The sequence below is a fragment of the Hevea brasiliensis genome, chromosome 4, assembly GCF_030052815.1.
Source record: "Hevea brasiliensis isolate MT/VB/25A 57/8 chromosome 4, ASM3005281v1, whole genome shotgun sequence".
Taxonomy (NCBI): Eukaryota; Viridiplantae; Streptophyta; class Magnoliopsida; order Malpighiales; family Euphorbiaceae; genus Hevea; species Hevea brasiliensis.
The window spans coordinates 78958394-78982889 of NC_079496.1; positions in this window are offsets into that span (position 1 = coordinate 78958394).

The window sequence follows — 24496 nt, forward strand, 5'->3', positions numbered from 1 at the left end:
CCATGGATCTCCTGGGAGTATCCTTGGGATCAGTTATAAACTGGTCCTTAGATCAGCCTCTTCAGATAGGATTTTTCATCGGTCTCTAGAGATCACAGAAATGATGTAATTTTCAATGTAATCAGATCTCTAGAGATCGCCACAAGATGTAGCTAGACCTTTATTGTAATCCGATCCTAGAGATCGCCCAAATGATGTAATCCGATCTTTTGCAAATAAAGACTTTATTTTGCAGCTTATCATCTTATTATTTTTTGCATTGATTATTTTCCGATCTCTAAGGTGGTTATCCGATCGTTCTTTACTTGAATGACACTTGATCGATCCTTTATTCAAAATATTTAACTTGTTATGCCGATCTCCGATTAACCGATCTCTCAACATTCTGGATATTTGAGAAAAGTGTCGTAACAAATTGCCGAGTCTCACCAATCGATGCGCCGCTTAGAACCTCGCGAGCATTAAATGCTCTGACTAGTATAAATAGGGAGGGTTAGCCGCTTGTTTTCTCATTTCATTTTCGCCCCGCTCATAGCTTCAAGTTCTCTCATTTTCTCCGGTTTCCCGACACCGATTAGACTCGTAAGGACTTTGATCTTCTTTTTGTTTAAGTTCTTTGTTTCTTTTGAAAATGAGCGTGCCGAAGGTCAAAGAGCGCGAGCCCTCCTTCCATTGAGTTCTCTTGGTCATCGTCGATGAGGAAGAGGCGGCCGCCAAGCACGCAACCCGAACCTCTTAGGGTCCTCGCTTCCAGTCGTATGGTCGTATCATTAAGGCGCACGCGCTTCGTAGGGAGAATCTCCTATAGACGAGCTACGATCGGTTCTTCGAGAATCCGATCTTCGGTCGTTTAGCCAAGAATATAACATTCGGCCCGACTTGTACGAGCTAATCAAGTGCCATGACGACCTTCGTGTCAATCACTTCTTTGAAGAGAACGACATGGTTATGGTGTACGAGGAACAATTAAAGGCCGGCCTTCGTTCCCCGGATGACTTCTACAAGGAGGTCTTAAAATTTCATCGAGCATCCATTGTTCAAATTCACCCCAACTCGTGGCGGATCTTGGTAGCTTTCCGAGGTCTATGCCGAGCTAAGGGAATCAGACTCACGGCTAAAGTGTTCGCCAAGCCGCACCGCTAACTCACCGAAAGGACGATGACCATCGGTTCTTTCAGCGAAGCCTAGTTGCGGCTCTTTTCCGACCGCCTCGCCCCTTAAGAACCGGAAGAATCGCTTCTTCATTGTGAGGAGCAAAGATCCGAGCCGCTTGAGGATTTCTCGCACTGGTGGTACCAGTGGACCCTTGCTTCCAACCATATTACCCCGAGCGAAGAGGAAAGTTTGATAGTGATGGATCTCAAGAGTGAGGCTGCCACTAAAAAGTATTCTTGTTTGGATTCTGGATCGCCGAGCCGCACCATTGGATCGTTTCACCGCCACCGCCAAGACCGCGAACTTCCGCTCTCTAACCTCTTCATCTTTATTTTCTATATCTCAATTCTCACGAACTTAGTTATCTCACTAACCTTTTCTTTGTGCAGGTATGGCGGGTGGTGAATGTCATATGAAGCGGAAGAAGGAAAGAGAGATCTTCCGGCAAGTAAAGGAGATGAAGCGCTCGTAACGACTCCAAACACTGTCGCGAGCCCGGGAGATACAAAGAGATCCTCCCAACCTTCGGGTCCTCGACCACCGGCTACCCGATCTCCTCCTAGATCGGAAGAGCAGCCTCGATTCTTGCAGCTTGTCCCAAGCGCGAAAGGGGACCTACTCAAGCTTCGAGGACCTCCTCTCTGGGCGCCAGACATCGATCGACTCCTGAAGGATAACCGAATCATAAGGAGAACCCCGCTTTGCTAAAGTCCCGGGTCTACCATCTTCTTTCAGAGGATCGGACAGCTATCCTGCAGTGGCCTTGATGACATATTGACTCGACCATGAGCTTAAACGTGGAGTGTCCGTGAACTGCATCATGATCCGAAAGGATTCAATACCGGGTAAGGAGATCGAAGAAGAACCAGAAGTGGATTCTCCGATCCGAACTCTCATCGCTCGGGATTATATATCTCGTGTCGAGGGACGGCAAAGCTCCATGAAGACCGGTTCCGAACAGTAACCGTATTTCGGATGAGAGGGACCGCGCCTTAAGGAAGTCCAGCGCCCACGCCAATGCATCCTCTCGTGTCGCTCAACTTATAGAGGAACTCGAGGCGAAGGATAAGGAGCTTAAGGAGAGGGATGAGGAGATGGTGACGGAATAGCCGAGGCCTATGTGAAGGCTCACAAGGATCTCTTGGCCGCACTCCAGAGCGTACCTGTAAGAAGACTTTTCTTGGATGGACGACTGCACCGGGGCGATGGTGAAGATAGTGAGGATGAAGCCGAGGGTGAGAGGGAGAGAGGGAGTGATCCAAATAGATCAGCCGGGGTGATCCTCACCAATAACTTTGTACAAATTATGACATGAAATGAAATGCCTTTTGTTCAATGAATGATTGTGATCGGAAAATTTTAAACCATTATTTGTCCGAGTATTTGATTGTATGAGCACAAAGAAACAAAAACTAAATGTGATTATTAATCTAAGTATGAGAGATCGAAAGCACTCAACATGAGATCGGTAGGGAAGAAATGTCAATGTAACTTGACCAAAAATTTAACTCGAACACTTAAGATCGAATCGAACCAAAACTTTAGCTCTTAAACTTTCGGAAAGGAGGTCGGCAATAAACCGGTAGGAAAAGATCTAGTGTTAGTTCACTTCATTTATCAACAGAGATCGGAATATTCTTGACAGTGTCCTAAATCCGCAAGAACGGGTTTGAAGGATCGGTAAATGATTTGAGAGATCGGCTGAGTTTCAAGGGATGCGTAGGACTTATCATTGATTCACGTCTTTGCGAGGAGAGGTCGGAAATGTGACCGCCTACCAAAGAGGGATCGGAAACGTGATTAGCTACTCCGAGGAAACTTAGCACCGGGGATCGGTTTCAAAGTATTTTGGGGATCGGCCAAAATATGGTGTCGACAGGTACAATACCTTTAGGTGGGTCAACAAGATCCCAAACTTGATTCATATACATGGAATCAATCTCGGATTTCATAGCATCAATCCATTTTGAAGAGTCTATATCTGATATAGCTTCTTCATAGGTAAGTGGATCATCTCCATGATCTACTTCTTCATGAGTAGACAACTTTTGTTCTTCTTCATGAAGAAAACCATATCTCACTGGTGGGTGAGATACCCTGGTTGTTCTACGAGGAACAGCTGTAGATGTTTCATCAACGGGTATTGGTTGACTAGATGGATCTATATCCATCTGATCTGTTGGTTGGTCAGAATTCTCCAATTCTAACTCTATTTGCCTTCCTTTGCCTCCTTCTTGAACAAACTGTTGTTCAAGAAATGTGGCATCTCTACTTATCACAACCTTTTGTGAAGTAGGCAAATAAAAATAATATCCAAAACTATCTTTTGATATCCAACAAATCGACCTTTTCCTCGATCCGTCTCCAATTTATCAGTGTTCAGCTTTTTTATATAAGCTGGACAACCCCAAATCTTAACATGCTTAAGACTTAGTTTTCTTCCATGACATATCTCATAAGGTGTGGAAGAAACTGATTTTGATGGAATCCTATTTAGAATATACAAAGCTGATTCTAATGCAAATCCCCAAAAGGAGATTGGCATATCAGTATAGCTCATCATACTACATACCATATCTAATAGGGTACGATTTCTCCTTTCAGATACACCATTCAGTTGTGGCGTTCCTGGAGGAGTCAGCTGAGAAACAATGCCATGCTCTCTCAAGTATTCATCAAATTCAAGATTTCAAATATTTACCTCCACGATCTGATCGAAGAGCTTTAATATTCTTTCCTATTTGATTTTCTACTTCAGATTTAAATTCTTTGAACTTTTCAAAAGATTCATGTTTGTATTTCATCAAATACAAATACCCAAACCTTGATTTATCATCAGTAAAGGTAATAAAATAATGAAAACCCCCTCTAGCCATTTCTTTAAATGGACCACATATATCACTATGTATTAGCTCCAAAATATTTTCAGCTCTTAGCCCCTGTCCAACAAAGGGTAATCTAGTCATTTTGCCCTGAAGGCAAGATTCACAAGTTGGTGTAGGCTCAGAGTCCAATAAGGATAGAATCCCCATTTTCTCTAATTTTGTAATCCTATCTTCTGCAACATGACATAACCTTAAGTGCCAAATATATTTTGAACTTGAGTTGTTTTTCACCACGGCATTGCTTTCATTTAGATTGCTATACCGCCGGTGGAAACACTTTCATCGGGTAATGGAAACACTTTCTTATTGGCAATGGAAACACTTTCCTGGCTAAGTGGAAACACTTTCCTTTGCCTTCATCGACCTTTAGTCTTCCTTTTAGCTTAGCTATTTTCTTAGAAGGACTAGAACGAGGTTTCTTTTTCTTATTGCCCTTCTTCTTGTTGGACTTTCCAGATAAGAAGATGCTACCAAAGCTATCTCTTTTCCTGTCTTGCCTGGCAGAGTCTGTTGGGCAATAACCAGCATGTTGAGTAAACCAGCTAAGGTGCATTCCTGTTTAGTCATATGGAAATTTATCACAAAATTCCCAAAAGACTCAGGAAGGGACTGAAGGATCAAATCCGTCTGTAGTTGGAAATCCATGTTGAAGTCAAGATGTTCCAACTGCTTAATCATCCGAATCATCTTGTGGACATGATCCCCAACATTCTGTCCCTCAGACATCCTCATACGGAATAGCTGTCTAGATATCTCATACCTAGCATTCTTGCTGTGCTCACCATACAACTCTTGTAGGTGAAGGAGGATCTCACTTGCACTCTGCATGTTCTCATGTTGCTTCTGTAACTCATTACTCATGGAAGCAAACATGTAACACTTAGCTCTCATATCATGCTCCTTCCACTTGTCCAAAGTTTCATGTTCCTCTTAAGTGGCCTCTGGAGGTAAGGGACCAGGAACATTTGAATCTAGAACATATCCTATATGTTCAAGGTTCAAGACAAGTTTCAAATTTCTTAGCCAATCAGACAGATTAGGTCCTGTCAACCTATTGTGATCAAGTATGCTTGCAAGGATATTGGATGGTGGTGGTTGTTTTGTGCTCATTTTTATCAGAAAATTAACTGCAGAAAATAACAAGATTAATTAGTAAATGTATCATGTAATTAACCAAAATGATTATGGTCTTTTAATCAAATTAGTCCGCCCACTAACTTAGCGAATCCTACACTTCCAAAGTAGAAAACGGAAATCCTAGTTGGATGGATTTCTAGTGGGTGATTGAATTCTTATAATTCTATTGATCATCCTCAGGTACATCCATTATTGGAATTACAATAAACTATAAGTGAGCAACTCTTTGCCCATCACATCTCATGTGAGGTTCAATCCTTTACCTAGCCCCTAATGCTCAAAATCTCAGGTACATCCATTATTGACTTATCTTGCATTAGTTAAGTTGATCCCATTGAGCCAGTAATTATGCAAATAATTTTAATGTCCTCAGGTACATCCAATATTGGCCACTAAACCATTTACATATTTACAACATCTCATGCTTAACAATTATTCTTAAGAAAATCTCTTAAATAACCTGCATCTTATGCAACTATTTAAAATTTCTTAAAATAATTGCCCCAATAGAGGGCCTATGTTATAATTACTTTAATTATAGCATTTCCAACTTAATCATTTGTTTGGAAGATTTTATGGTCATTCTATTTACTATTAAGGTCTCACTTTGCACATTATCCATTTAGCATGCATATATCATATAATTGCATACATTCCCATACATCTCATGCATTCATGGATAAGCAGGAAATATGGTATGATCATGGACTTTCTAAGGGATTCAATTCTGAGCCACCAAGAATTGAATCAGGGCATTCCTAGGTGCATTTCATTCATTCATTTTACAAGAGTTGCTGAAGGAGTACATAATCAACACTTGATATTGAATTCCTCCCACTGGTCCCACCAATGCTCTTGACCTCCTTGAACTTCTTGCAATCCAATATTACATAGTAATCCTTGGCATACCAAGGCGAATTTACAAGAACTTAAATAAATGAAATTACAACCCAAAAATTATTACAAACTTAATAATACATGCCCAAAATAAATTAAAATAAATTAATTAATTTACAATCCCAAAGAAACATAAAAGAAATAAATCCAATCACATTGGTCTTTTATAGTCCATGATCATCCATCATGCATATCACTATTTAACAATTAAATAAAACATACATACTTAAATTAAATTGAATATCTCATATTCAACTTAAAAATCCAGATTTGAATATGATTCAAATAAATTTAAAAATTCAGATTTGAATCTCATTCAAACAAATTTAAAAATTCAGATTTGAATCACATTCAAACAACTTCAAAAATTCAGATTTGAATCACATTCAAACATTTTTTAAAAAATCATATTTGAATCACATTCAAATATTTTTTAAAAAATCAGATCTGAATTTTATTGAATCAATTTTAAAAAAATCAGATTTAAATATGATTCAAATAACTTTAAAAATTCAAATTTGAATCACATTCAAACAACTTTTAAAATTCAGATTTGAATCACATTCAAACAATTTTTAAAATTCTGATTTGAATCATAATTTAATTGTGTGATTAAAACAACTAATTAAAAACTTTAATTAGTCAAAGAATAGGCCTTGGATCATACAACAATTGCAGAATTAAAAGCCAAACCTTGAACCACCCAAGGAACCATTGTTACCGCCACCAATGGTGGCTTCACCATGTGTGACGCCACATCTCATGATCCAACCAGCAATGAATCTCTTGATCTCATGATCAAACACACAATTAAATTATATAATCAACAATTTAAATGGCAAATATAGTGGCTCTGATACCAATTGAAGGAACGGAAGCGTGAAAAACACAAGATTATACCATTGAATTCAAAAATTTTCACCTAGGGTCACATGCACCATGCAAGATTTATTTTTATCTATTTGATTTCAATGATAAACAACATATTAAAACTCTTTTAATATGTTTTTGGATCTGTATTTGCCATTTAAGATTTTAAAATTAATCAGATTAATTTTAGAACCCTAGATTAAATCAAGAACGATTACACTAACCTCTTGATGTGCCGCAGTCTGTTCGCGCTTTGAGATTCGTCTTCAGGACACCAGATGTTGTCCCTCTAGCTTGTCCACACCAAGAACACCTATGGCAGCCCTTGAATAGCTTCTAAAGCCTTTTCTATTAATTAGAAATTCAAGTTCTGCCTTTTAAGAGATTAGAGATGTAAACAGGACACTAGAAACAATTTCTAGTGTTCTTAATTCAAGAGATTGATGGCTAATCTCTTTGAATTGATGAGAGATGAAGAGAAATAGCTGGAGAGGCTCAAAGTGGCGTGACAATTGAGAGGAGAGGCTGCTGGTTATGTTTTCTTTTTCATAACCACACTTAAATAGCTAGGTTAACACATTAAACCCTAGCCACATGTCACCTTTTGATTAGCTCTAGGTTTAAGTGACCCAATCACATTGTGCCAAGTGTCAAACCTATATTTAATCTTGACTTTAATCATCTTACATGATTAAAAAACATTTGGCAAGCTTATGTGTTATGCCATGTGTCACCATCTCATGGTGCCACGTGTCACACTGTGAAATGACCAAAATGCCCCTGTGTTTTAATTTTGAGTTCTTAACCCAAAATAATTATTTTCTTCTTCTAATTAATTTATATCAAATATAAATTAATTAATTAATCTCTATTAATTAATTTCTCATCAATTAAATTCATATTTAAACACTTTAAATATAAATTTAATCTATACTACATATCCAATAATCTAGATTTCGTTTCAAGTCATGCTAGGGACTTTGCAATTTAATTGCAAACCAAATCTATTTAATTAATCAATTAAACTCTTTAATTAATTAATTAAATCATATTTAAATAGGTGATAACTTGTGTATGTGTGTGACTTACTAGGCTCATCACTAATTGGCAATGAGACATGATATCAACTCTTAATATCATCAGAACTCTTTCTTACCATAAATGATTTCTCTAAATCATTTTATGAACCTCATAGACCATGGTTAACACCTAGCATAGCATGCCATGGCCACCCAATTAGTAATAAGATTTACCTTAAATGAACCTATAATCATATGTTACCATGCACTAGAATCTCTCTCATACAAAATCCCAACTCAAGCCGAGTCATGGTTTATGTCAAACTCCATTTGCTATGAATATTATGTTCTCTTTAATTCCAGTTCTTGATTAAAAGATTTTTCTCATCGTAAACTCTTTCTCGAATAAATCTATCTGTCTGCCAGAACTTGAAACATCAAGAACAATTAAATGAACATAGGATTTTATCTCTATTTACTTAGAGGAACAGATTCCTTCTTGATCAACACCTACCTCCATATATAACTAGTGAGCCAACACATGCCCATATACCCATACATAGTACAAGTATGAAAGCGATCAAACTCAAACCACCTATATACAAGATAAGCTGTATATCTCAGTCTAAAGATTATATGCACTGATATGATTTATGACAAAACATTGACAAGAGTAAACTCCATGTGCTTGTCATAAGTGTCACTGGTTCGGCCTACTTATCATTTATAAGTGCCTATCATGTTTGTTATATGGCATGAGACTCACCATTCTATCTTATTTATATCTCATATAAATAACTTGGGAACAAACATGAATACAATCTTTCTGGATAAGTCATGTCCTTATTATGAAGTATCCTTGATTGTGAACCTATTTATGATACTTTGTGCTAGAAATATTGTCACTCATATTCTTAACAACTTAAGAGTAATATTTCTAACAAAATATCAATGGACCTTTTCTATTACACATAAATATATTATGTAAACGGAAAAGTGGCAATGCCTTTTATTAATAAAATATGTACAAGATACATACTAAATGATATGCTCTAGGGCATACTACTAACAGCAATAATATGCCAATCTCAATGGCTAATATATTAACCTTTATAAATCTGCTCTTGCTTTTAGCCTTAATACCTCTTCACATGTCATCCATGAAATAGCATATATTCTTCATATATAATACACTTTGGGTTATGATCAGTTTCTTGGTCTTCCTTCTTATATCCCTCACTGTAGACACCATATTTCGGTTGACCTTCGAAGGCAAGGATCTTTTAAAATTGAAACTTTATTATCCATTCTCGACCGATGTCCCAATCACAGATAGGTTTTCTGAACTTACTGATTGCTAGTCCCTAGAACAAATCGATCTCACGCTCAAGTTAGATTGCTTTCCGATCTCTTGGTCTTTATTAGATGAGTTTGAGTCAATATTGGGTCTCTTGACCATCCAATCTTGCCTGCTGTTGTTCCCCAATCTCTCTATGTACAAATATCGTAGAATTTCATTTGACTAATGTTGTGATCAGGCTTCTCGCTCGAATTGCCTAGATATTCCTCAAAATGAAGTTAAGGTTTTTATCCATTCTAATAATGGTTTCGACCTTCAAAGTTCAAGTCAGTGTCAAATCTTTGTAATTCTAATATTCTAAAGTTCCATTCGATATATGGTCATGGCTCCATCTGATATCATGTTCGCGTGTAACGTTTTTCCGATCTCTCGGAGTAATTTGATATCTTTTGATTAATAGTCGCTCTCAGGTTTAATGTTCAACTGCATTCAATCAATTAAGTACTCAGACAGTTTGGTTTGGATGCTTTCCGATCTCATGAAGAGATTGAATATAAAAGACTTCAATTCATTTCAAAAATAAAATATATACAAGTCAATTAGCAAGGGGAGTCTTCTCCACCCTGTGCCCCAGTTACATTCCTCTCTCCCTCCTCACCCTCGTGCTCCTCATCGCTGTCCTCTTTGGCCTCTGGGATGAGGTTATCCATCCAGGAGAAGTCCTCCTTAGGATAATGCTTCTTTAGTTCAGACAGGAGGTCGTTATGGGCATTCACATATGCCCCAGTCTCTTTTGTAGTGCTATCCTCCTCCTTACCCGAAGTTCCTCATAAAAATGAGCGAGATCGGTAGATCGACCAGCCCGGGAGACTTCAAGTTCCCGCTCCACTTCAGCTATCCTCTCTTCACAATACTTCACCTGATCTTCTAATTTGATGATGTAATCATTGATAGTGGAGACCTGAGCCTTTGCAGCTGATGCATCATGGACCGCCTTAAGAATCTCCTTCCTTAAGACGTGGGTTTTTCTCTGATCACGTGTTGGTTTGCAATAGCCTCCAAGACCAAACTCATTATTTGAGTTAGAATATCGTTAATACTCTCCTCAGCCAATCGATTTTGATCTTTTTGGAAGCAGATGGAAGTGCCGATGACCTTGGCTAGACCAGGATTCCCTTGGGTGGAACGGTTTCTTTCCAGTGATTGGATAAGGAATTGAGCTCCTCGGGAGAGCGTTCTAACAGTAGGGCCAGAAGACTCCCCTTTTACATTGGAAGAGATCGGAGGAGGCAGACATTCAATCTACTGAGGTGGAGAGATGACGACCTCTACTTTCGAGACCGACTGCTCCTGAGGTCGAGGAGGGGAGATCGGTACTTCTACCAAGTCTCATGGAGGTGTTTGAGCAGCGGATGTAGTAGCCTCTTTCATCACTTATACCTTTTGGGAGACCTCCCTCTTTCGCTTGCGGCTCTCTTTGGAAGCGTCACCACCCGCCATACCTACACAAAGAAGAAGTCACTGAGTTCGCTAAGATTGAGAGACTAGAGATATGGATTGTACTAGTAGCAGGACCAAGGTCAGAAAGCTGAAGCTCATAATCTTCATCGGAGATCAGTCGCATCATCCACCATTTCAGTTCAGCCATGACCGCATCTAAGCACGAATATTTATGGGTGGCCGCCTGTGTTTTTAATTCTTTCACCATGGTGTCTTCGTCTTTATTTAAAGTAAGCTTCTTAGGGACTTGAGGGACCAAATAATTCCAATTACGTGGGATCCCCTCAAAGCCATCTCGATCCTTGCTCCTAAGGATGAAAAATCGATCCTTTCAGTTCTTCAACGAAGAAGGGAGATCGGTGAAAAGCCCGCAATTCGGCTTTGCCTGAAAGAACCAGAATTCATCATCCTTTCTTTGGGCAAGCCTATGCAGCTTGGCAAAGACCTTAACCATAGGCTCCAGTCTCTTGGCTCAGCAGAGGCCTCTGAAGGCTACTAAAGTTAGCCAGGAGTTCAGATACACTTGAGCTACTGAGACATGGTGTAATTTTAGGACGGCCTTGTAAAATCCATCTAAGGGAAAATGGAGCTCGGACTTCAGCTGCTCCTCGTACACTATGATAAGATCGCCTTCTTCAAAGAAATGATCAGCCAGAAGATTGCCATGGCATCTAATCAGTTCAAAAGAGTTAATCCACAGATTGTATTCTAGACTTATGGATTGGAGATCAATTTCTCTAAGGACTGACGATAGTTCATCAACTGGCAGGTTCTCCTTTCTTGAAGACATTCCTCACTTCGGTCTAGTAGTTGGACCAGTAACCGGAATGATGGTTATGCTGGATCGTTCACTTGGTCTAATCGCATTGCCTTCTTCCGAAGTCTATGAAATATGAATGGAAGGCGGGCTCGCAGCTCTCTGACCCTTAGTACCACTCATTTTAACAAAATAAAAAGGAAAATTAACCGAGAAAAAATCAAAACCCTTATCGGAGTGTGAATCGGTGCTTGAAAACTTTAGAAAGCAAGAGGAGGTGTTGAAATCACTAAGGGAAGGTCTAAAGATGACATAAGGAAACAAATAACTAACCTTTCCCCTATTTATACCCGTTTGAGCATTAAATGCTCACGAAGTCCTAAGTGACGCATCGGTTAGCGGGACCGGGCCGCCTCCTTGACACGTTGCAAGAAGGTTCTAGAAACATAGTAAAAAAAATCAGATAAATGAGATCGATCAACTAAGGTCATCGGATTGAACAAATTTCTAAACCCACGGATGGACGAATGGCCATTTTTCTAGGGATCAGATAGAGTACACTTATCGGAGATTGAAAAAATAACCAATGCAATAACAAAACAAAAACATTCAAGTAAAAATTTCATTTCATTTCCAAAAGATCTGATTACATCAGTTGAGCGATCTCAAAAGATCTGATTACATCATTTGGGCGATCTCAAAAGATCAAATTATATCATTTGGGCGATCTCTCAAAATCAGCACTAGATTCTACCTAGCTTAAGGCTACTCTGAAGCCCAGAATGCTGGCCTATGTCAAAGCCTAGTCTTGTGGTTGAATCAAAAGATGTGTTTGATCAAAAAGCTAGCAATAAATACTGGGTAGATGTACAACTTAGGTGGGGTGACTATGACTCTCATGATATTGAGTGGCGTCATTGTTGATGTCATTGACCAGAACCGAGCTGCAACCGGGACCCTCAAGATGGTAAGGAACCAAGTGAACTTCAAGAGGTGGTCACCGATATTAAGATTGAAATTAGTGGTCCTCTTGTCAGAGATTGGTCTACGAGCTATGCTGATGGGCCAATCCAAGATCGGTTTGTTAGTTAGTTTTGACCTTGATATGTTAATTAGTCCAGTTCCCTCACCATCATCGGATGACACCCTCATAAACCTCTGATCATCGGAGTTGCTCATTTTTGGGAAATGAACAAAGAAAGCATTTGGAAAAAGATTAAAGTGGTTGTTATGGGAAGTATTATTGCCAGAAAAGCCAGGAACTGAAGAATGAAACATTGAAGGTTCACCGGAGAAGGTTGTGAATATGCAAAGGAAAATCCCTCGGCATATATATGGGGCCTCAGCATTTATTGCATACAGAACCCGAAGCAGATGCATCGGTAACCGAAGAATTTATTGCTTTGACCAATGCATGTTAGATAGAGAGGAAAGATCAGGAATGAGAGAGATCGAGAAATAAGAGGGGACCCGATGCAAGAGATAGAGATCGGAATAATGACCCTAAAAGAGGATGGTCATAATGGGAAGATTGAAAAAGCAAGGAACGACCCGTAAGATCGGAGAACTCAGGGAGTTGAATAACTACGGATCATGGCTTTTAATTAACTTCCCCCACCGTTATATCCGAGTTAGTTAAAACATTGCAGGCATGATCAGATCCTCACCACACATCTCATTCGCAAGCACACCCTCCTAGCCGCCAAACGCCAAAATGATTAAAGCAGCCCTGTACATCTCGATCTACACCGTTGATTATAATTGTAAGGATGGATCTGGAGCCCTCAGATCAAAAGTAGATGACAGATTCGGTGCTTTTTTATTCCCAGCCTTTGGATACATTTCATAAGACGAGACCCTTGACCGTTGGATTAAGGGAAGAAAGGATAGATATTATGAACGAAATCTCGACACTCCATTTTGATTCTCTTTAATTCTCAAACATCAGATAATATTCTTTTGAATCTAAGCCTTTCGTCTCTCCCTAATAAGATCCTGACCCTTCATTTTGGACACCCATTCCCTATAAATACCTGCATGCAACACTGTAGAAAAAAAAAAGGTGGTGATTATTATAGAAAGACTCTGGACTTTGATTCAATCTTACTACTTGTCATTCGGAGCTTTCAAAGTGTTGAGAAACTTTAGAAACCAGTTTTCTGAAGTATTTCATAAAAAGGAGCTCTAAATCCTGAGATTTTCATTTTTAGTACCTGTGCACTACCCTGTGAAACCATCTTCACTCTGCCTCATTCCCACCGCCCTAATATGTGTGCATTACCCTCCGAGCTCAACTTCATTCCGATCTATTCCCATTACTTTGGGTAAGCTCAAGTCCTTTGGCCGTTAGCTTTCACCTCTCCAAGATTTGTGGATACCGGAGTCAGCTCGCCTGTCTCCTCAACTTTCCATAGGTAAGCGTCTAAACTATCATTTTGTTGAATACCCTTGGCTTGTTTTCTCCATTTTTCTTTTAAAGTTTCTTTTATATCCAGTCACATTAAATCTCAGAATAGGTTATCTAGTCCCATAGTTATTTTTTATGCCTTCTTTTTCTATTCATTCATAAACTCCATTTATCGTCACCTAGTTTTCATTCCTTTCGAGAGTAGACATTCGAGTCATTGGTGACTTCTAAATACTCTAAAGACTAAAGGCAGGAGTACTTTAACATGAGAGTTTTTGGTCTGAATAAATGAAAAATGATAAAGGAAGATAGGTGTAGCAAATGTCGAATAGATTGGAAATAAGATTAGGTCAAACAAATAAGTTATGAGATCAGGTCTTGGAACGAACCCAGGCGATAAGACAATAAATTAGGAATCAAGATAAGCTCGGATCCCGGGCGAGCAACTAAAAAGAGATCGGATGTCACAAATCAAAGAGTTCTGATAAAGCGATCATGCGGAAGATCAGTAAGGAGTTCGGCCTATCGTCCGCCATCTAGTTATAAGGTCTCGTAGGCTAGGAAAAGCTTTACACAGGAGTTTCCTGTGTCTTCGATACTTCATTCCCATATAAAAGGGGTCAAGAAGGACCCTTTACCTGAATCCTTAGTTCAAAGTTCTTATAAGACGCCATTCTAATAAATATATTAAGAGATCGGGAGAGAGTTCTTATCTGAACTCAGCCTAATTTTGAATGCAATATATTAAGAGATCGGGAGAGAGTTCTTACTCGAACTCAGCCTAATTTTTAATGCAATATATTAAGAGATGAGGAGAGAGTTCTTACCCAAACTCAGCCTAATTTTTAACGCAACATATTAAGAGATCGGGAGAGAATTCTTACCCGAACTTAGCCTAATTTTTAACACAATATATTACGAGATCGGGAGAGAGTTCTTACTCGAACTCAGCCTAATTTTTTTAATGCAGCATATTAAGAGATCGAGGGAGAGTTCTTACTCAAACTTAGCCTAATTTTTAACGCAATATATTAAGAGATCGGGAGAGAGTTCTTACCCAAACTCAGCCTAATTTTTAATGCAATATATTAAGAGATCGATGAAGAGTTCTTACCTAAACTTAGCCTAATTTTTTTACGCAATATATTAAGAGATCGGGGGAGAGTTCTTACCTGAACTCAGCCTAATTTTTTTTAACGGAACATATTAAGAGTTCGGGGGAGAGTTCTTACCCGAACTCTGCCTAATTTTTTTTTAACGCAACATATTAAGAGATTGGGGGAGAGTTCTTACTCTGCCTAATTTTTTTTTAATGCAACATATTAAGAGATTGGGGGAGAGTTCTTACCTGAAATCAACCTAATTTTTTTTTAACGCAATATATTAAGAGATTAGGGGAGAGTTCTTACCTGAATTCTCGGCCAAAATCTTAATAAAATATATAGAGATTGGGGGAGAGTTCTTACCCAAATTCTGCTAAATTTTAACAGAATACATTAAGAGATCGGGAGAGAGTTCTTACCTGAATTCTCTTAGCTTAAATTCAAACTAAAATATACTAAGAAATTGAGGGAGATTTCTTACATGAAGCTCTCAAATTAAATGCTTAATACACCAAAAGATCGGCGGGAGAGGTCTTCCCAAAGTATCTTGAATACTATATTGAGGCCCGATGGAGAGTTCTCCTCAAGGCACTCATATTTATAGGACAAAAATTACCCCCTGAGATTATCATAACTTCAGTATTCTAATTAACTCCCAACAAAAATTCATTACACAACACCTATTCACTGAAGGGTCATCTCATGTACTCGTGTTCTTGGGCAACCCTAAATAGTGAAATATCAAATATTCCTTTTATCCGTACAAAGGATTAACATCATCATTCTAACCCCTAAATTATCAATTTATAAAGAGCACAACATTAAATCTGCTTACCCTCGTTGAGGGATGATGTGGGGTGCCTAATACCTTTCCCACCCGTATATGGACCCCGAACCTAGAATCTCTATTTTCAAAGTGGATTTTAACAAATGGTTTTCTTTAATTTCCCTCAAAATTAAAGTGGTGACTCCTCACTTTTCCCACTTTGGTGAGAATCGTGCAGCGACCGTAAAACCCTTATGACAGATTGGCCATTCCACTAGGGATATTCACCTAAACTCTGGTTTAGAGGTCTAAAAGCAGATTTAATTTTATGCACATGTAAATTAAAACCGTAATTAGGGGGCTTAACTGACAAAATTTGAAAGTCTTAATATATTGATTGTTGTTATTCTTTTTAACCATGTTGCTTATTTTGATTATCTTATTTATTACAGAAATCCTCGTCTAAAACTCCCCCTACAGGAAAGAGGTAAATATGTCCCTTCACACACTAATTACTTACACGATGTCCTCACACACTTCAGCCCTATACCCGGGCTTTCTTACCCTTTTAGAAAATAGGAGGGAGTTATGTAGCGGTACCCATGGGTTTTACCCCGTTAGTATCCATGAAGGCTTCTGCTCATATTGGAACTTGTTCCATCTACTGTAATACCCGTGGAATTCTCCCGTTAGTATCATGGTGGTGGAATGAGGCCTTGCTGTATACATTAGGGACAAATTGGGAACCTTTGAGCTTTTAGAACTCGAGCTAAACTATCACATTAGCCGAAAGCCATAGCCAATTACCTCGTAAGATAGAACTATCCAATTAGATAGTACTTACCCAATATTAGGACTCTCCCTATTCGTAGGATAAAAGGGACATAATTGCCCTTACTCCACTCCCTCGTTTACTTTTTTAATTTTCTTATGTAATTTAAAGATAATTTTGAATTATGTTGATAAGATAATTTGTACACCTTCTTACCTTGATAGGTGTAAAGATATCATCACCTAATTCAAAATTACCTAAGTTTATTATGCTAACCTACTTTCTACAGGTATTGTAAACTAGAGTCTATAAAGGATAAACAAAAACTTTAAAATGGCATCCTCGAATCAGTCAACTGAAGGAGTTTCAAGGCAGGAACAGAATGCTAGACAATGGTCCAAACTAATTCATTGTTCAAAGTCCCTACAAATTGATGGCATAGGTGTCACACCCTACCCCTCTGTAAGGCATAACATGATCCCGTAGTATACCTAATGAATTACCAACTCCGTCTACTGATAACCCATTAAATACACTACAAGGGATTTTTAAAACTTTTCTTACTTCTTTTACAGTGGTGAGCGCTATTTACAGGTGTTAAAAACCTTTTTGAACTGAAGTGAGAAAACTGACACATTTGACTTAATTGGAGTTTCTGTAAAAATTTTGGCAGAGTGCCATCTGTATTTTGGATAAAACAGTTCTTCAGAAAACCTGTGAAAGCACTTCAATATATTTTCAAATCTCAACTCCAACATAATCTCAACACAACATTTTTCTCAACTCAAATCCACAGTAATTTTTCAAAGACTGAGACAAAGGAAATATAATACAAAACTATTCAAGTAAATGAAATCTCAAATTTACATTTACAATAATTTACATTTAATTACATACCAAAATATTTTACAAGAGTTTTTATACAACTGCTCAAATAATTTACATACATATTATTACATGCTTACATCAAAACCTATGTACATGGGTATATCTATGATATACCGACCGATCTGAATGTATCCTCAAAGCAACTTAATCATCGCTCTATGCTCTTCTTACCGACAAAGATACAAAGCTATCGCTGAGTGGTGAACTCAGTGGTGCACAACTATAATTTAAAACATAGTACAATATACATTGACAAATTTTACAGTAAATAATTTGAGAATCTGAATACTGATCAAATTTCACAACTTAAAATATTCATTGCCAATAATGTAAATCATTTGTATAGATGACTTGGAGCACAAAATTCAATTTATCAAATCATGACTATCCATTTAAGTAATTCCAACAAAATCAATTATACATAAACCATAATTGAAATCACCATTCAAAAGCCATTCTGTATCTCAAAAATCATTATGTATCTCAAAAACCATGTTGTATCTCAAAAATCAATCTTTATCTCACTAACTATGCAAGACTAATCCGAAAGGGCCATATTCGATGTGATTCTAACTCCCTATGGTCGGGGAGGTCGAATCAGATTCTAACTCCCTATGGTCGGGGAGGTCGAATCATCGCATCACAATAATGAATCTTCCGCAAGGGCCATAACGATAAAATAAACTTAGATCTAACCTCAAATCAGAGGAAAATCTAAGCACGTACCATGGTAATCAAAACACAACTCACTCCATTGTCTTCTCAACAAATGAGAGAGACGGGTAATAACCTAGTCAAGCAACTATAGTGAGATATAAAACAATATCACAATCCTTTTAGTGAGCATAAATCACAATATAATTCGATTCAAAGTCAATTCCAATATCCAATAATTTTTATGCTCATCACAATTCAAATAATAAAATTTGCATTTTTCCATGAATATTACCATCACAATTCAAAACATGTTCTATCACAATTTTCCAAAACATAATTTACTCAATTCATAATAATGCTTAATACTTATGGAAATACCATTTCACAAAGCCAAATTCATACATACTATAATAATTTTCAATAATCATTGAATTAAATCCAATGCTTGTTAAACATAATACATAGGAAAAGTATCTCATTTAATCATATGAAATATTTCAACAAATCAGTTAAAAACTAGTTGTGCACAAACCTCGATATTCGTCTACAGTCCGACTCGATTTCCTTTCCTTTCCTCGAGTCCTTGTTAATGAGAAACACAATTTAAAGTGTTTCAAGACAAAATTAAACTCTCTATCGATGGAGTTTGGTAAATAATGCACTGAACTCAATTATTCACTTAATCACTTAATATACCGACCCTCGTTGCGTTTTAGGTAATTTAGGTTTTAGCGTCGTTAATATGTCATATTCGATAGGGTTTTAGGTTTGGTATGTTTTACCAAAGTCATTTCAATTCATAGTTAATTTTAAAGCAAATTCTCGGATTCGAGGACTGGTTTGACCTAACCGGACGATCTAGTTCTCTCGGTTTTCGGGTCTCGGTCAAAACTACAAACTTGTAGATCTAGGTCTTATTGCACGCGGTGCAAAATTTCAGGTCAATCCGAGTTAAGTAGACCAAGTTATGGTCATTACACTCTTGCTGGTCAAATGGTACCATTTTAGGTCAATTTTAGGTCAAATTGGTCAATTCTGGTTCGGCCAGGTTGTGGACCCGAACTTGTGCAAGTTGTTTGACTTGCTTATGGTCATTTCTGGGCTTTGGTGTCTTCATAAGACTTGTAGGTATGGGTCTTAACTATTCTTGGTCAAAATTTCAGGTCAATTGGACCTGGTTTGAGTGAGTTATGGCCTAAACACTCACTGCTGCCCAATTGGTCATTTTTCAGGTCCTAATTGCACCTAATCCGAATTGGTCATTTTTTTAGGTCACCTTGCAAGCAGAATTTTGGCATGGTTTCTCAATGAAAGTTGGCACATTTTGTGCCTAGTTTCACCCCAAATTGGTCTCATACCAATTGAGGTTACACATTCAAGGTTATAGGCCAAAATATACACTGCCCTCACTATGCATTACACACCCAAACTTCAAACACACACTTACCTTTGCAAGGTTCACTTCCATACCCTATCAAACTGTTTTGGCACATTACCAACAACATTTCCTACATTACATTAGCATTATTTTGGGCAGATTCCAATCACCATCAACACACCAATTATCATTCACAATCACAATTCCTAAGTACCATTACAAACACACCTAAACATTACAAACTTTACATACACTTTACAACATTAATTTACATACATAACATCCATCCTTCTAGGTCAATATGCTGCCCACACTTCCTTCAATATACACCATTTCTCAAGTGTCCACAAGCTGCCACAAATCACTCATCAACATCACATTGCCGTACCATATGCTAATACCCATCAAAGTGCATAATTCACCATATATACATGCATTAAATCATTAGGTTACTAAATCACCATGAACAACATTATTTCTCAACAATTATATGCACAATTTCCTCATCAAAAACGTGACTCATGGCTGTCCAAAATGAAGACAACAATAACCCTTCAAACTCAAAATTTTCCTTCACCAAACTAACACCCATAACATGAACATAAACTTTAACAAAGAATTTCTCAAAAATGCAAACTTACCTTTAATTGTAACTTGCTAAACCTTCACCAAACTTCTCAAAATTGGTATCAATATCTTCCTTGTGATGTGTAGACCATTTTTCATAAAGCTACTTAAGGGATTGGAGTTGAAAATGGGGAGATAAGAAAGCTTGCATGAAAAATGGCTATGGAGGATTTCTTAGGGAGCTTGCTACGGCATGGTTGAAAAATTGAAGAAGATGATGTTTTAGTGGGAGGAATCTGCCCACTTATGATTATATTTAACCCATTTTATAATTCTTAGTGGTCCACTCACACCATTTAATCATTTAATAAACTTAATTTCCCTTAATTCCACATTAAACCCTTAATTTCCACTATTTATTTTAGGTACCACCAATTCAATTTTTCATTTTATTTTCTAAGTGTAATACTATTTATTTTTAATGGACATTTAGGTCAAAATACAATTCGGGGTGTCAAATGACCATAATGCCTGATTTTTCTAGGTTTTGTCTGCTTTTTCGATTTCTCACTTTTCTTTGTACTATTTATTTAATTTTTCTTTAATCTTTCTAATGAGATTAATTCTTCAATAAGGTTCTATTTATGTCCTAAAATGTTTTGGTTCGCTAGTCAACGGTCCACGCCGTGACTTCTCACCCATCGCTAGGTTTTCACTTAACTTGGTTACATTTCTTTGCTATGATTTTTCCTTTGTTTTTCTTGTATTTTTTTCTTGTATTTCATTATTTTATGTCTCCTCACTCATATTGAAGTATGGTTCTAGGCATCGGACAACACTGGTCACTCACCGAACTTTGGGGTGTTACAATAGGGGCAGACATTGGCCCATTACCTCCATTGGATCCAAGTAAGGTCGAGGTTAGAATGATCGGTCTTGAGGATTTATTCAGCAGTTGGAAATCACTTCCCAATCATGTCAAAGTAAAGTTTGAGAAAAAGTATGGGAGGATTGAAACTTTGATACGGTTTGAGACCGCCTGCTGCTTACCACCCATAATATCACCAACTTTGATACGGGTTGAGAAAAAGTGCCCATTACCTCCACAATATCCACCTCAAGCTGCTTACCACCCCAAATCGCCTGCTCAACCTATTCAGTTGAGACCACTTGCTCCTCAAACTAACCCAAGACCACCAAGGAATCCTGATCCACCTCTCCCCCTTCTGCTCAGTGAAATCTACCAATACCTACTGGGTATAAATTAGATAGTGTCCATCCCCTTGGACTCAGTTCAGCCACCATATCCTAGGTGGTATGATGCTAATGCCCAATGTGAATATCATGGTGTGGCGGTGGGGCATTCAACCGATAATTGTGGAGCTCTTCGGGGAAGGGTACAAGCTCTTATCAGGAATGGATGGCTAAAAATTCAGGGAAATAGCTCTCTTCCCAATGTCACTTGAAACCTATTACTTAATCATGGTACAGGCAATAGCGTGAATGTGATAGAACCTTGGGATGAAAGATCAATTTTGGAGGTAGATCAGCTGATTTTGCATTTCAAGGAGATTTTTGCAATTGCGGTAAGAGAGGGATATCTATGCCCTCAGGGATTTGGGTTAGGAAGTGATCAGTATAATCCAGGATGCCCCTACCACAGAGGAGCGGCCGATCATGAGTTGCACAACTGTGATGAATTTAGGCAGGAAGTTCAGAGAATGCTATCACTTAGAACTTTGAGATGTCAGTAGAGGTCGAAGATAGAGGATGAAGTGAACACAGCCAGGTTTGGCCGAGATACCTCTACCCCCAATCCAAGAATAGTCTTTTCTGCTCCTAACACACCAACACCACCAATACCACCAACAACGATTATCTGAACTCCACCTCAACTCCCAGTCACTAATACCCATGCAGTACCTTAGAACTACAACCTCCAAGTATTTACTCAGAGCGCATCCAGCAGCACTTCAATTCCTACCCTCAACCATACCCACACTCAACCCATCACCTCTCCTAAGCCATGCTTTGCCCCACACGAGCATTTTAAGATGACCTATACAGGACCCTCCAATAATACTACTCCCCAACCAAACCCAAAACCTGTCACAACCAGTAACTTGCTCCCACAAGATCAGAAAGTAGAATTTATAACCAGGAGTGGGTATTGTTACGGAAATGTTGAAGCAGAAAATAAGAAGGGGAAAGTAAAAATGGGAGAGCTACAAGAAAATATAGAGGATGGGGCTGTAAGGGTTGAGAAGGGGAACCTACTGAAAAGAAAGAAGAAGAGGAACTGCTGCTACAAATCATGAAACAAAGTGAATATGACGTCATCGAGTAATTAAGAAAGATGCCCGCTCGAATTTCCTTGCTGTCATTGATTTTAAGCTCAGAAGTGCATATCCATGCCTTGCAAAAAGTTCTAGGCCAGGCCTTTGTGACCCTCGATATCACACCGGGGCAATTTAAGAAAAATAATTGGGCAAATTCAGGCATCCAATTTTGTCACTTTCTCGGAAGATGAAGTAAACCCGGCTGGCTTGAAGCACACCAAAGCTCTACATGTGACAGTCAAGTGTAAGGGGTGCATAGTCGCTAAAGTCCTGATTGATAATGGATCTGCCCTCAATATCTTACCTAATGCCACCTTAGCAAAACTACCTATTGATCCATCAACCGTACGCCAAAGTGCCATGGTAGTAAGAGCCTTTGACGGTACAAAGAGAGAGGTACTAGGGGACATTGATTTGTCACTTCAGATCGGGGCATGCACTTTTAACATCACGTTCGAAGTAATGGATATTAAGCCAGCATACACCATGTTATTGGGGAGACCCTGGATCCATTCGGCAAATGCGGTACCTTTAACTTTGCATCAGAGGATCAAATACATCATGAGCGGCAAAATCATCACCGTAAGAGGGGAGGAAGCCATGCTAGTCACTAAGCCTGTAACATCCTCATTTTCATAGTCCGTACATCCTACTGTTCCGACGGCTAATGTCTGCCCCGGAAAGTCGGAGTGTCTGGAACTACACTTAATTGAAAGTGAGGAAGCATAAAATAATAAAATATGTGATGAGAAAAATTAAGGAAAAATAAAAGAGATAAAATGTGACTAAGTTAAATGAGCCGAACCCGTAGCGATGGGTGACCACATCGGGAAGTTACGGCGAGGACTGTTGACTAGCCCTGGATCACGGGAAACTCGGGGAAGTATTTACGGGACATAATTAAATGTCTACTGAGGTATAATTAACATTGCAAATGTCAAAAAAAAAATTAGTAAGTCAGTACAAATAAAAATGAAAATTTAAGAAAATCGGCGGAACAAGGATTAAATCGGTATTATCGAAAAAGTCCGAATTTGACTCGAAGAGGGGCATTTTGGTCAATTGACACCTAAAGTGGACTTTTGACCTAAATGTCCATGAAAAATATGTAGTATTAAATTTTGAAAATTTCATGAAAAATGAAATTATACATGAAATGCAATTAAGGAAAAATGAGTGGTATAATTTGGAATAATTAAAAGTGGATTATTAAACTAATTAACCTAAGGTTAGTGGAGTATAATATATATTAATTAACCTAAAGATAATGCGGTATAAAAGGGCTAAAGTGGATAAATTAATCCACTAATTCATTTCATTTCCTTCAATTCTTCATCCATGGCTGAAAATGCTCTCCCATAAAACTCCATGGCCATTCATGCATGAAGCTCCAATCCTCCATGATCAAGCCCTAGTTTCTTCAAGAGTTCTTCATTAAAGTTAGTCTACACATCATGGGCAACACATATGCAGCAAAAAGAAGAAGTTTTGGTGAGGTTTAGCAAGCTCCAAATAAAGGTTAGTGCTTAATCTTTCCATTTTCCTTCACTAATCCTTGTGTTGAGCTTTGGGTAAGTTGAATTGCTAAGAAAAATTGAGGAAATGAATGAGTATTTAATGGTGATTGAATTTGGTAGCCATGGAACCTAAAGAGGTTTGAATTATCTTTACATGTATTTGATGGGAAATGATATTGATTAAGGTAATTAGAGGTCCTAGCAAATTAACTTTATGTGTATTTTGAGATTGAGTAATTGAATTAGGAGTTTGAAAGAATTGTTGAAGACCTTGGATAATTGTTGAATTGGGGCAGCCTTGAGAAGCATGAAAATGGTTAAATTATGCACATAATTGTTGATTAATGATGCTCAATTTATGTGATTATAAGTAGTAGAATTTAATTATAAGAGTACATGTGAGGTTGACAATGTGAATTTGGGTTTTGAACAATTTTTGAAGACTTGGACAATTGAGCTTGAAATTGGCAGCCTATAATATTATGAAATTATATGTGATTTTATGTAATATATTGATGAGATGTGATAGTGTTAAATTGTGGGCAACATGTGTAGTTGCCATGGAAGTGTATGTGTAATATT